At 38.6% G+C, this 13,765-nt stretch overlaps 2 protein-coding genes across 9 annotated transcripts in view; one reads left to right on the top strand and one right to left on the bottom strand.

The window, feature by feature from the left end:
- The window catches only part of LOC126355961 (enoyl-CoA delta isomerase 2-like), a 131,331-nt gene that overhangs the window by 49,788 nt on the left and 67,778 nt on the right, over positions 1-13,765 (bottom strand). The window lies entirely within an intron of this gene.
- Positions 1-13,765, top strand: part of LOC126355958 (DNA repair and recombination protein RAD54B-like) — a 385,308-nt gene that overhangs the window by 369,323 nt on the left and 2,220 nt on the right. The gene's annotated exons all lie outside the window — the stretch shown is intronic.

Below are 13,765 nucleotides of genomic sequence, written 5' to 3'. Positions count from 1 at the left end.
CAATAATAAATTATATCTTTTATGAAGCCAAATGTTGTTGTTGTTGTGGTCTTCAGTCCTGAAACCGGTTTGATGCATCTCTCCATGCTACTCTATCCTGTGCAAGCTTCTTCATCTCCCAGTACCTACTGCAACCTACATCCTTCTGAATCTGCTTAGTGTATTCATCTCTTGGTCTCCCTCTATGATTTTTACCCTCCACGCTGCCCTCCAATACTAAATTGGTGATCCCTTGATGCCTCAGAACATATCCTACCCACCGATACCTTCTTCTAGTCAAGTTGTGCCATAAACTTCTCTTCTTCCCAATCCGATTCAATACTTCCTCATTAGTTATGTGATCTACCCATCTAATCTTCAGCATTCTTCTGTAGCACCACATTTCGAAAGCTTCTATTCTCTTCTTGTCCAAACTATTTATCGTCCATGATTCACTTCCGTACATGGCTACACTCCATACAAATACTTTTAGAAATGACTTCCTGACACTTAAATCTATACTCGATGTTAACAAACTTCTCTTCTTCAGAAACGCATTCCTTGCCATTGCCAGTCTACATTTTATATCCTCTCTAATTCGACCACCATCAGTTACTTTGCTCCCCAAATAGCAAAACTCATTTACTACTTTAAGTGTCTCACTTCCTAATCTAATTCCCTCAGCATCACCCAACTTAATTCGACTACATTCCATTATCCTCGTTTTGCTTTTGTTGATGGTCATCTTATATCGTCCTTTCAAGACACTATCCATTCCGTTCAACTGCTCTTCCAAGTCCTTTGCTGTCTCTGACAGAATTACGATGTCATCGGCGAACCTCAAAATTTTTATTTCTTCTCCATGGGCTTTAATACCTACTCCGAATTTTTCTTTTGTTTCCTTCACTGCTTGCTCAATATACAGATTGAATAACATCGGGGATAGACTACAGCCCTGTCTCACTCCCTTCCCAACCACTGCTTCCCTTTCATGTCCCTCGACTCTTATAACTGCCATCTGGTTTCTGTACAAATTGTAAATAGCCTTCCGCTCCCCGTATTTTACCCCTGCCACCTTCAGAATTTGAAAGAGAGTATTCCAGTTAACATTGTCAAAAGCTTTCTCTAAGTCTACAAATGCTAGAAACGTAGGTTTACCCTTCCTTATTCTAGCTTCTAAGATAAGTCGTAGGGTCAGTATTGCTTCACGTGTTCCAACATTTCTACAGAATCCAAACTGATATTCCCCGAGGTCGGCTTCTACTAGTTTTTCCATTCGTCTATAAAGAACTCGCGTTAGTATTTTGCAGCTGTGACTTATTAAACTGATAGTACGGTAATTTTCACATCTGTCAACACCTGCTTTCTTTGGGGTTGGAATTATTATATTCTTCTTGAAGTCTGAGGGTATTTCGCCTGTCTCATACATCTTGCTCACCAGATGGTAGAGTTTTGTCAGGACTGGCTCTCCCAAGGCCGTCAGTAGTTCCAATGGAATGTTGTCTACTCCAGGGGCCTTGTTTCGACTCAGGTCTTTCAGCGCTCTGTCCAACTCTTCACGCAGTATCATATCTTCCATTTCATCTTCATCTACATCCTCTTCCATTTCCATAATATTGTCCTCAAGTACATCGCCCTTGCATAGACCCTCTGTATACTCCTTCCACCTTTCTGCTTTCCCTTCTTTGGTTAGAACTGGGTTTCCATCTGAGCTCTTAATATTCATACAAGTGGTCCTCTTTTCTCCAAAGGTCTCTTTAATTTTCCTGTAGGCAGTATCTATCTTAACCCTAGTGAGATAAGCCTCTATATCCTTACATTTGTCCTCTAGCCATCCCTGCTTAGCCATTTTGCACTTCCTGTCGATGTCATTTTTGAGACGTTTGTATTCCTTTTTGCCTGCTTCATTTACTGCATTTTTATATTTTCTCCTTTCATTAATTAAATTCAATATTTCTTCTGTTGCCCAAGGATTTCTACTAGCCCTCGTCTTTTTGCCTATTTGATCCTCTGCTGCCTTCACTACTTCATCCCTCAAAGCTACCCATTCTTCTTCTATTGTATTTCTTTCCCCCATTCCTGTCAATTGCTCCCTTATGCTTTCCTTGAAACTCCGTACAACCTCTGGTTCCTTTAGTTTATCCAGGTCCCATCTCCTTAAATTCCCACCTTTTTGCAGTTTCTTCAGTTTTAATCTACAGGTCATAACCAACAGATTGTGGTCAGAGTCCACATCTGCCCCTGGAAATGTCTTACAATTTAAAACCTGGTTCCTATATCTCTGTCGTACCATTATATAATCTGTCTGAAACCTGTCAGTATCTCCAGGCTTCTTCCATGTATACAGCCTTCTTTTATGATTCTTGAACCAAGTGTTACCTATGATTAAGTTGTGCTCTGTGCAAAATTCTACCAGGCGGCTTCCTCTTATTTCTTTGCCCCAGTCCATATTCACCTACTACGTTTCCTTCTCTCCCTTTTCCTACTACTGAATTCCAGTCACCCATTACTATTTAATTTTCGTCACCCTTCACTATCTGAATAATTTCTTTTATTTGATCATACATTTCTTCAATTTCTTCGTCATCTGCAGAGCTAGTTGGCATATAAACTTGTACTACTGTAGTAGGTGTGGGCTTCATATCTATAATGTGTTTGTAGTAGCTTACCCGCATTCCTATTTTCCTATTCATTATTAAACCTACTCCTGCTTTACCCCTATTTGATTTTGTGTTAATAACCCTGTAGTCACCTGACCAGAAGTCTTGTTTCTCCTGCCACCGAACTTCACTAATTCCCACTATATCTAACTTTAACCTATCCATTTCCCTTTTTAAATTTTCTAACCTATCTGCCCGATTAAGGGATCTGACATTCCACGCTTCGACCCGTAGAACGCCAGTTTTCTTTCTCCTGATAACGACATCCTCTTGAGTAGTCCCCACCCGGAGATCCGAATGGGGGACTATTTTACCTCCGGAATATTTTACCCAAGAGGATGCCATCATCATTTAATCATACAGTAAAGCTGCATGCCCTCGGGAAAAATTACGGCTGTAGTTTCCCCTTGCTTTCAGCCGTTCGCAGTACCAGCACAGCAAGCCAAATACTGGAATAAAAAAATTAGTGGTTTTGAAGCAGTTTCAATTTCATTGTGAAATCACAGCACCATTACTCGATCAATGAACATTTGCATAAGTTTTTCACTAAAAGTAGTGTCTCACTCTAAGTGTCTTATTTTGTAGGTGGTTGAGACTTTACAAAAACAAAAGTTCCAAATATACCTACAAAGCGTTTACAAGGAGGAAGATCAAAAGAGCAACATACTTAGGAATCATACAGTACAACCTCTGAGGAACATTATATACACAAAAGTAAAAACTGAAACATATGAGCAAGTATCGCTTTCATGTACTTTCTCTGCTTTCTGGTTTCTACCATGCCTTCCAATAAAGGAAACTCCAGCAGTAAAAGTTGGGGGTTCACCTTTGTCGTTGAGGCTGGTTTAATTGTTCTAATGCAAAATTAATGAATAGTTTTAACATTTGTGGATTATTCTGACAATACTTGGAGGAACAGAGACGTATTAAAAACTTAAATATATGATACTGATGTTCCACAATAATATTGATTTTACAGTTCATTATGAACTAGCTTTTGGCTATCAGTGAACACCAATCAGTGAATCCTGACTTAATCCCCACTGATCAGATATTGTTCTATTATTCACCTTTACTGAAGTGGCTTATCATCAAATTAAACCGTTATTTTGCCCATACAACCTGTAGTCCGATTCACGAGCAATGGCAGTTTGTGCAGAGACACAGCAGGACTGCATTGTTGCTGGTTCCCAACAACAGTTGCAGTACACTCACACACATTCTTTGAGCTTGATGAAAACATGTATCCTGCACAGTGTGTCTTTTGCTTGCTTATGTAGGATTTGTCACTTACCACCACCAACAATGGTGACAACTCGCTACAGTCATGTTTAATGCTCACATCAGCTACAACATTCACAGCACATCACTGGGCTGTCAGAGAATCTATGATGCAGGTGCACAGAACAGGCCTAAAATCGACCACCATAGTTCACGACTCCAACTATAGTAGTCTATGCCACTACTAACTTGTGTACAATTTTTAGCATGTGCAAAGAATGGTTCAAATGGCTCTAAGCACTTTGAGATTTAAAATCTGAGGTCATCAGTCCCCTTGACTTAGAACTACTTAAACCTAACTAACCTAAGGACATCACACACATCCATGCCCGAGGCAGGATTCGAACCTGCGACCGTAGCAGCAGCGCAATTCCAGACTGAAGCACCTAGAACCGCTCAGACACAGCAGCCGGCTGGCATGTGCATTCTTATACTTTTAATCTTTGAGTATAAAGAAGTATAAGATTTATTTGTTTACAGATTCTTTGTAAATTTCATTATGCTTGTGTTTTTGTATAGATATTTGGTTGTAAAAGGTCACATATTTAGAAAAACAATCTTTGCTCAGCTATAAACTCTCACTTAATTGTATGGGCTATGTGTAAAGTCTTAAGTTACCTGACAATAGGTGAAAGGCAGTTCATAATGAACTATAAAAAAAATATTATTGTGGAACATCAATACAGTGCATTTAAGTTTTTAATATGAGTAGTTTCAGTTTGTGACAAAATTTTCTTAAATTATAAATATGTAGAAGTATATAACACAGTATCATTGTTATCCCATGAAAATAACAGCTGAACTGTGATATACACAGATGCAAAAATAATTTTCATGTAGACTTTTCCCCCTGGTTGAGCGTTCAGAATGGAGTTATGTACTTTGGTGGTAGGACATTCAACAAGCTCCCCTCTAACATAAAGCAGAAAATTGGGAATCTCTACCATTTCAAAAGAAAATTCAAAATCTACTTCCTTATTTGAATATCTAGGTTCAGGGATTGGAAAGTTTTGTTAGCTACATGGCAAGTGGTAGTTTTATTTTTCTAAAGGTCATCATATTAACCATTATCTGTAGAAATTATTTATTTCACATTTGCAATTTTGCCCTTGAAATAAAAAAATTATTGAATATGACATTCTTTAAAAAATGCTGTATAAATCTGAACCTCAACAAAGAGAAGTTAATCAACAAGCAGTAGTCTTTGTCATAAAGCAGTTTGAAAAGTAGTAATGTTTTGTAAGTAAGACTCATTGTTTATAGACATAAGTAAATATTTTCTTTTAAAAAGTATCATTTGGTGTAAATATTAAGTTAACAATAGCAGATAAATGGCAGATGTACAGTAAATCTGATGAGGCAGCGGTTTTTTTTTTTTTTTTTTTTTTTTTCCCCCCAAAGTAGCAGCATTATTACAAATCTTTTATTAAATTTAAATGAATAAGCATGAATAGCATTAAGCAGTGTAGTAATAGTTTTCTGTTAATACGGCATACAGATTAAGTTTCCATGATTTTTGTCTTATGTTAACATACACCTTGACTTGTTGTTAATCCCTGGAGGTGGTTCTAGATGAGATCTATGAATTATGTTTGAGTGAATGGATGACACTTAAAAATAAGCTGCTGCTATTTATTGATGGAATGAACAATTGGTGAGCCTTGTACTAATTACGTAATGATCAAACCTGTGTAATAGTATATCATTGCCCATACAATCAAATGCTTTTTTTTTAAATACATGAAGATACCTACTATCATTACCTTATCATTTCCTTCTGTCACAGTGCTCCAAACATATGAGCGTGGAGGGTGAAGGGGGGGGGGGGGGGGGACAAAAATACAGAAACATTACAAGTGCAACACACTGCCATGCCTAATATGATGTAGGAAACCACTGACCCTCAAAAAAGCTTCCAGTCATCACAAAATGGATAAATACAGGTCCTGTTTGGTTTCAAGGGAACCTTACACCATTCTTCCTGCAAAATAATGGAAAGTTCAACAAAGACTCAATAATATTGAGATCTGATGACAGTGGGGGCCCGGGGAGATGCAACAATTTCTCTTCCTGCTAACAAAAAGAGTCAAGGATGACACATGCTGTGTGAACAGAGGACTTGCCATCTTGGAGCACAGCATCACCATTGGGCAACATACACTGTACCATGGGATGGACCTGAATAGCCAAAATGATCACATAATCCTTGGCAGTAATGAGACCTTGCAGAATACCAATGAAGCTCATGGAATACCACAAGATAGCTGCCCAAATCACGTACATCTACGTACATACTCTGCAAGTCACCATACAGTGCCTGGCAGAGAGCATCCTGTACCCCTGCTAGTCATTTCCTTTCATATTCCACTTGCAAATAGAGCAAGGGCAAAATGACTGTACACATGCCTCCGCCTGAGCCCTAATTTCTTTTATCTTATCTTTGCAGTACTCATGCAAGATGTATGTCGGCAATAGTAGAATCATTCAGCAGTCACCTTCAAATGCTGGTTCTACAAATTTTCTCAATAGTCTTCCTTGAAAAGAATGTCACCTTCCCTCCAGAGATTCCCATTCGAGCTCCTGGGGCATTGTGTTTCTTGTGTGTTGTTCAGACCTGCCAGAAACAAATCCACCAGCCTGCCTCTGAACCAATTCAATGTCTTCCTGTAATCCCACCTGGTATGGATCCCAACAATTGGAGCAGTACTCAAGAATGGGTCACCCTAGTGTCATATATGTGGTCTGCTTTAAAGGAGAACCACACTTCCCTAAAATTCTCCCAATAAACCAAAGTCAAACATTTCTCTTCCCTACCACCGTCCTCACACATTTTTATGAGACGTACTGCTTTGCTGTAATAGTGCTGGGAATGACAACCAAAGATGTCCTGCTACGAATAGAAATGGCATCCGAGACCATCACTACTGGTTTTGGACTGTATGGTGAGTGACAGTGAGGTTGGCATCCCACCACGGTCTGTGGTGTCTTCAGATATGTCTTTGCTGGTCATTGGGGCTCAGTTCATAGTGAGACACATCACTTAAGACAATTCTACTCCATTCAATTTGATTCCAGGCTGAACACTACCGTTCTGGACGACTTGAAGTGGTGAAGTATGTGTGCAAACTTCAACTTCTTTAACGATACAACTTACTTGATATGGTCAGTCGACTTTCCTAGCTAGTTAGCCTGCTGTTGCAAACTCCCTTTCTCTTCTTCTCCGTAGTATATTGCTGGGAACAGGATTCCTCAAGACTCTTTCTACTTCTTTCTATAAGTAGACATACAGAGTTTCTTTTGCTTCACTTAACAATGTATATTTAAACATAAAACTTTTACAAATCTCACTCTCCACATGAATAAATACTGTTAAGTAAGTCTCCTCAAATGTTAGAAACACAGTTACATTTACAACAGAGTTGGCTTGCTAACCACGAGTCTATTATACAGAATCATACACCTGTCTTACCCTGGCAAGTTCAAGTTAAAAGTACTAAAAATCTTTTTCCACTCAATTGTTCTTTCATCACTAACAATAGTCACAGTTACAAAACAGCACAGAACAACACAGAAGTTCCTTGATTCTGCCATGTGCGTCATTATGACTTCCATGGATCGAATGACAAGTATTTGTCGGTGTAATTCGCCCGCCATGTCTACAGTTTTCTCACGCTAAACTTCGGACCTGCATACACAGACAGGTGACGCATAGTAGATAGGGTTCCTTCTATCGTGTTTGAGATGGTGGAGGGTCGGGTGGTTCTAGAATTTGCGCCGAAATTCTTGAAGCACTACATATCCCCCCCCTCTCCACCAGATTGAACACAAGATATTTTATACAATCATTATGTACATTAATGTCACACATAATAAAAATTCACATTTCAATAGTATACATTTCTTTTCTTTTCAATCATAAATTTCAGGTGTTTGTGACAGATGAGTGATATACTTTCTGTTCTCACCTTTTGTGCTACTGTTCCTAAGTATGTACTAAATGTAGTAATTTTGTGTAGTTTGGAGGAACTCTGGGCAAAATGAAAGTGTTCTTTTGACACTCATAAACTTCCATAAAACGTAATAGAATTCAAACTTACCAGAATAATCTCTATAAAACATGATTTCTGTCACAATACTGGCCCCTTCTCCTAGTATCAGTATCTATACCTTGCACATGTGGATTAACCTTCCCCTTTCCTTTCTGGTAGGTATGCCCCTTTATAAAACATTCCTATTTTTCAGGCCACAGGTCGTCTTATCTCCATGTAGGTATGCCTGTCCTATTTACTTAGCAAATGTCGGGTATGCCCCCTTTATCCTTTCTGAGTAGGCCTCATGGTTCATTACTCTAGTATACATTTCTATGTATACTATAATTAGGTATTTTCTGGTGAAGCTATGAATCTATTTTACACTTCAAATTTACTTTTATAATACGTCATTTTATCCCTGGAGTCCTCCTCTACTTCTCAACTCCTATACCCTTAGTATGTGCTATATAATCCAAGTTGAACTATCCTACTATTCATCAGTTTATCAGAGAATTTGCTACACTAACTTTTCTTAAATAAGCATCATGATTAACTCCAATCCTGCTTGCGTTCTCTTTCATTACTCATGCCTTCTTCTTATGTACACTCAATGTAGAATCATCATAGTTCTGAGTGTGTGTGTGTGTGTGTGTGTGTGTGTGTGTGTGTGTGTGAGAATCATCTCCTACAGAACAGACATTCTCATCTTCACCCTTGAGGTCCACAAAGGAAATCTTAGCAACACTATGGAAATGGCAAATGGTGAAGAATCAATCACACCTGTTTGCGAGGGTTGTCTGAAAGGTGAGATGTTTGTCTTGTGTTAACCAAGATTTATTGGTTGGTGTAAATCATGCTCTACAGTACCCACACCCTTTCAAAATTGATACAAACCCTCCCATTTATATCACATCTCATAAAAAGTATAAAATATTTTATACAAAGTAGAAAATTATACACTACAGTATAACAGTCATTCAGTTTGTCACATTATATTATATTTTTCACAAACATAGTATTCTTATTCCATTTATTTAATCTAAATCAGTATTTGTTTTATTGTCATATCCAGTTTACCAAGTAAAGATTACAGGATAGTTTAAGATTTTATAAATAGATGACAGAATAGTTTAAGATTTGCAAGGAATTTGGTGCAGGAAAACTATTTTGGAAGAAACACTGAAAACAACTCGGGATCTGACAGTCGTCACTCTGCCTATTAACTTAGAACGTTAACGTCCCTGAGGGATATATGACTCCACCCAGGTCCCATGCATCTGATATTAACTTTTCTTGTGCTCTGGCAGACCAATATTTCCCTTTAAATTTCTTCTGGAAATCTCCCCATGAAGAAAAGTTCTCAATATTGACAGTACCCCATTCTGAGGCTTCCCCTAAAAGATACCCCACAGAAAATTCAATCCTTTTTGGAATCTTCCCAATTCTTCAGCAAGGCTTTATTGAATCTTTTCAAAATATGAGTCGGGCGTACCTCTCCGTTGGGCTTGAATTTAGGCAATTGTCTCAATAACCTTGAATTTGCTCCCCATTGCAAATCAGTAGCTACTTCACTAGTCAACACAACATTGGGTGAAGTTTCTCATTTTTCTACTTGTTCCTGGGTATGTTTGATTTCTCTCCAGAGTTTGTCTATTCCCTTCCTGGTATCAGTAAGTTCGGAAGAAGCCATAGGCGATGTATTCCAGGATGTTATTCTCTCAGTGATTTTCTGATCTATAATTTCTTCTACCTTTTCCTCCAGACTACTTACATTTATGATATTACAGCTTGCTATCTTCCCTTGAAGCTTCTGTCTACTCATGTACTTACACATGTAATTTGTGATTGGATGACACGCGTTAATTCACTATGCTTATCAACGCTCTCTTTCAAAGTATGCCATCCCTGCTTTACAGCATTAAACTTAGCATTACATATATCCTCCAATGATTCTAACTTTTCATGAATCTCTGATTCTATACTATTACATTTCTCCTCAATATTCAGTTCTAATCTTTTGTCAGATCCTGAAAATTGTCCTTCTGTTTTTGATTGAAGTCAGTAAACATTTGAGGTACATGAACATTTAAAGAATCAGTCAGTTCCTTCTTTGAATCTAATTTCAAATTTTCTACTTTACCATTTAGGGTGTCAAATTCAGTCTTTAAAACATCCATGCCTTTGCATAGATTACTAAATTCTTTGCTCTGTGCTTCAACTTTGGCATTTAACAAACCTAGATTTGTTACTTGACTATTCAAGGTTTCACTCTGGTTATTTAGAACTTCACTCTGAGCATTTAAACTAGAATGTATCAAACCTATTTCTTTCCCTGTAGTTTCATTCTCAGCATTTGACTGCTGACTCTGGTCATCTAAATTAGCATTTAAAGTTTTACTTTGATCATTTAATCGAGAATCCATTACACTAAATCTTCACTTAGAGTCTCTTTTAATTGAGTTTTAATTAGATTTACTAACTCAGACCAGTCAGGTCCTTCTTTTGTAATTCTCATAGCCATGACTGGTTCTGAAGTTTCCCCAACTTGCTGTTTGTTATTCATATTTTTACCCACTTTGGACCTTGTGAGCATTTAAAAATCAACTTTAAGTATAATAACTACACTAACATAGTTCATGCTTCAATTTATACCACATTGTATTTAAACAATGAAGTTCTGTTTGACGCTCACCCGGTGTAGAATTTGGGCTGCATCAATGAGTGGATGTGTAATCAGCACCAGTGAACAGCAATGGTGCCAGTGGCGTCAGTCGTTGGTTCCCGCTTAAGCGTCAGTGAGCGGAAGGGGAAGCAGGTCAGCACCAGATAACAGGAACTGGTGCCGGCGGTGTTGGATGTTGGTTTCCGCATCTGCGGCCCCTTGATTTGTGTGAGAGCTATCCTCTCCCTGTACCAGATCATCTTAGTCAAAGTGATCTTGGCATATTTCTTCTTAGAGAAACACACTGGAATCTTCTTCACCATATCTCAATTCAGATTTTTTCTCTTTTGAATACTTGGGCATGTCCCGAACTCTCTGAGCAAATTCTTTATCATGTTTGGTTTAGTTGCTATGGCAACATACAACATCTACTTTTATCATATTTTGGTCTTATAATTCTTGTTTTTCGAGTCTTTTTCACTGGTTGCCATGTTCTAACGTTTAGGACGACTTGAAGTGGTGAAGAATGTGTGCAAACTTCAACTTTTTTGACAATACGACTTACTTGAGATGGTCAGCTGACTTTCTTTGCTGGTTAGCCTGCTGTTGCAAACTCCCTTTCTCTTCTTCTCTGCAGTATATTGCTGGGAACAGGAATTTCTCAAGTCTATTTCTGCTTATAGAAATAAGGAGATGTACACAGTTTCTTTTGCTTCACTTAACGATGTATATTTAAACATAAAACTTTCACAAATCTCATTCTCCACATGGATAAATATGGTTAAGTAAGTCTCCTCGCATGTCTAAATGTTAGAAACATGGTTACATTTACAACAGAGCTAGCTTGCTAACCATGATTCTATTATAAAGAAATCACACACCTGTCTTGCCTCTAGCAAATTCAAGTTAAAAGTTACTAAAAATCTTTTTCCACTCAATTGTTCTTTCATTACTAACAACAGTCACAGTTACAAAACAGCACAGAACAACACAGAAGTTCCTTGATTCTGCCATGTGCTTCATTATGACTTCCATGGACCAACCGACAAGTACATGTTGGAGCCATTCGACTGCCGTGTCTACAGTCTTCTCACAATAAACTTCAGATCTGCACACACAGACAGATGATGCACAGTAGATAGGGTTCCTATCTCCCACTCACATCTAAAATATAATGTGTTCAAGACGGTGGAAGGCAGAGTGGTTCTAGAATTTGCACCGAAATTCTTGAAGCACTACAACACGTCTTGGAGACACCACAAAGAGCAGATTGATTTCACTGTCTGTATGTTGTCTGGCTGCATGTCGTCTGATGAGAGTTCTTCAGAATACGATGAAAATTCTTCAGAGTACCTCAAACCACCACCTAGCCTAATGAAAACCCCATGTGAACTCCACAGGTACACTGATACCCAAGTAGGTGTTTCCTTTGTATAGTTCACTCCTGGTTTATCAAGAGGAGTCCTACAATCCCCCACAGCACCCTCCATAATGTTTCTCTCCACCTTGTATTAAGCAGCTCAAGTTGTGCATATATGAAATGTTGAGACAGAAGTTATTTGGACATCTGGATCAGCCTATGAATCCCCCATATTTTTGGTACTCAAGGGACAGGACAGGGTTCGCCCAGTAGTAGATTATAGAGCCTTAAATAAAAAAGTTGTTCTGCAGTCAGTACCATTACCTGATCTGCATATCTGTTTTGGTTGGTTTAGAAATGCCAAAATTTTTACAGCTTCTGACCTTAATCAGGCCTACTATCAGGTTCCATTAGCTGAAGAATCAAAACCCGTGGCAGCTTTAGTTACCAACTGGAATCTTTATGAGTACAAGACAGTGCCATTTGGACTTTCCACAGGTGCCGCAGTCCTGTCCACAATTTTAGATAATGTTTTTCTTCTGAGTAAAAATTTAGATGTATTTATCATTTACCTTGATGACTGAGTGATCTATAGTGAGAATTTCGAACATTTGAGCATACTAGAGAGATTTTGCAGTTTTTTTTAACATTCTAGTTTTCAGCTAGGGAGTCAAGGTAGATCAAAGCAGCATGGCAGCCATCTACTCATTTCATCTAACAAAGAATACAAAAGGGGTGGCACTTTGTATTGGGATGCTAAATTTTTGTAGGAAAATTCATACTTAAATTTGCTCAGTTACTGGCTCCCTTAAATGGTCTTAGAAGAAAGGGAGAAAATTTGAGTAGGGTCCATACCAAGAAGCCACATTTTAGGTGTTCAAAGCTGCTTTGGTGAGCGGTCTGGTTTTGTTAACGCCTGATTTTAACAAGGAGTTCATAGTACAGACTGATGCCTTGATGTCAGGTAATACAGTTGTCCTTTTGCAGGAGGAGGGTGGGGTGTGCCACGCTGCTTCATGTGCCCTCTCTGCTAGAAACCAAGTACTCCGTGTATAAGCTGGAGGTACTGGCAACATTATTTCTATTTAAAAAAATTTAGAATCTATCTCGAACACCAACCATTCATGTTAGCAAAGGATAATCAGGCCCTTAGCTGGGTGTTGGCAAGACTAAGGCGTACCAGGCACATCACTAGATGAGCAGTGAGAATTTCGGCGTTTCAGTTCAAAGTAAGGCACATACAAGGCTCAGAGAATATTGTTGCAGACAGTCTGAGCAAAATCTTCGGAGGTAAGCAAGATTGGCTCCTGGTTGAGGAAGTAGGTGGATCAGATGAATTGGACAGCTTAGATCGTGTAATATTTCCGATCTCAAATTGGTGTCCACTTCTCTCTAAAGACATTAGCAGACAACAGGATACTGAGCCGGAGTTGTCAGAGTTGAAGGACAGAATTAAGAAAGGCAAATTGATTCAGTCATATTGTCTGAAAGGGGACATCCTGTGTCACTTGGTATGAGAGACTGGACACAAAACTGTCTTGCCCAAGGATTTGGTACCAATGGTTTTTATGTGCTTTCACAAAAGTCTAGTGGTAGGTCATCTAGCTATTTTTCAAGACCAGAATGAAGATTAGGGAGCATTTTATATGGAAGTCTATGGATAAGGACCATGGCAGCAAGTTGTAAGATGAGTGCCATTATCAAACCGGCATTGAGTACCCACCAAGTGTTCCTGGCATCTGATGTAGTGAATCAGCCTATGGAGAGGACTTACAGTATGTAGACTACGTGG

The sequence above is a fragment of the Schistocerca gregaria genome, chromosome 3 (assembly GCF_023897955.1).
Source record: "Schistocerca gregaria isolate iqSchGreg1 chromosome 3, iqSchGreg1.2, whole genome shotgun sequence".
Classification (NCBI taxonomy): domain Eukaryota; kingdom Metazoa; phylum Arthropoda; class Insecta; order Orthoptera; family Acrididae; genus Schistocerca; species Schistocerca gregaria.
The sequence above is the reverse complement of the archived record's forward strand: the minus strand, read 5'-3'. Positions and strand labels throughout refer to the sequence as shown.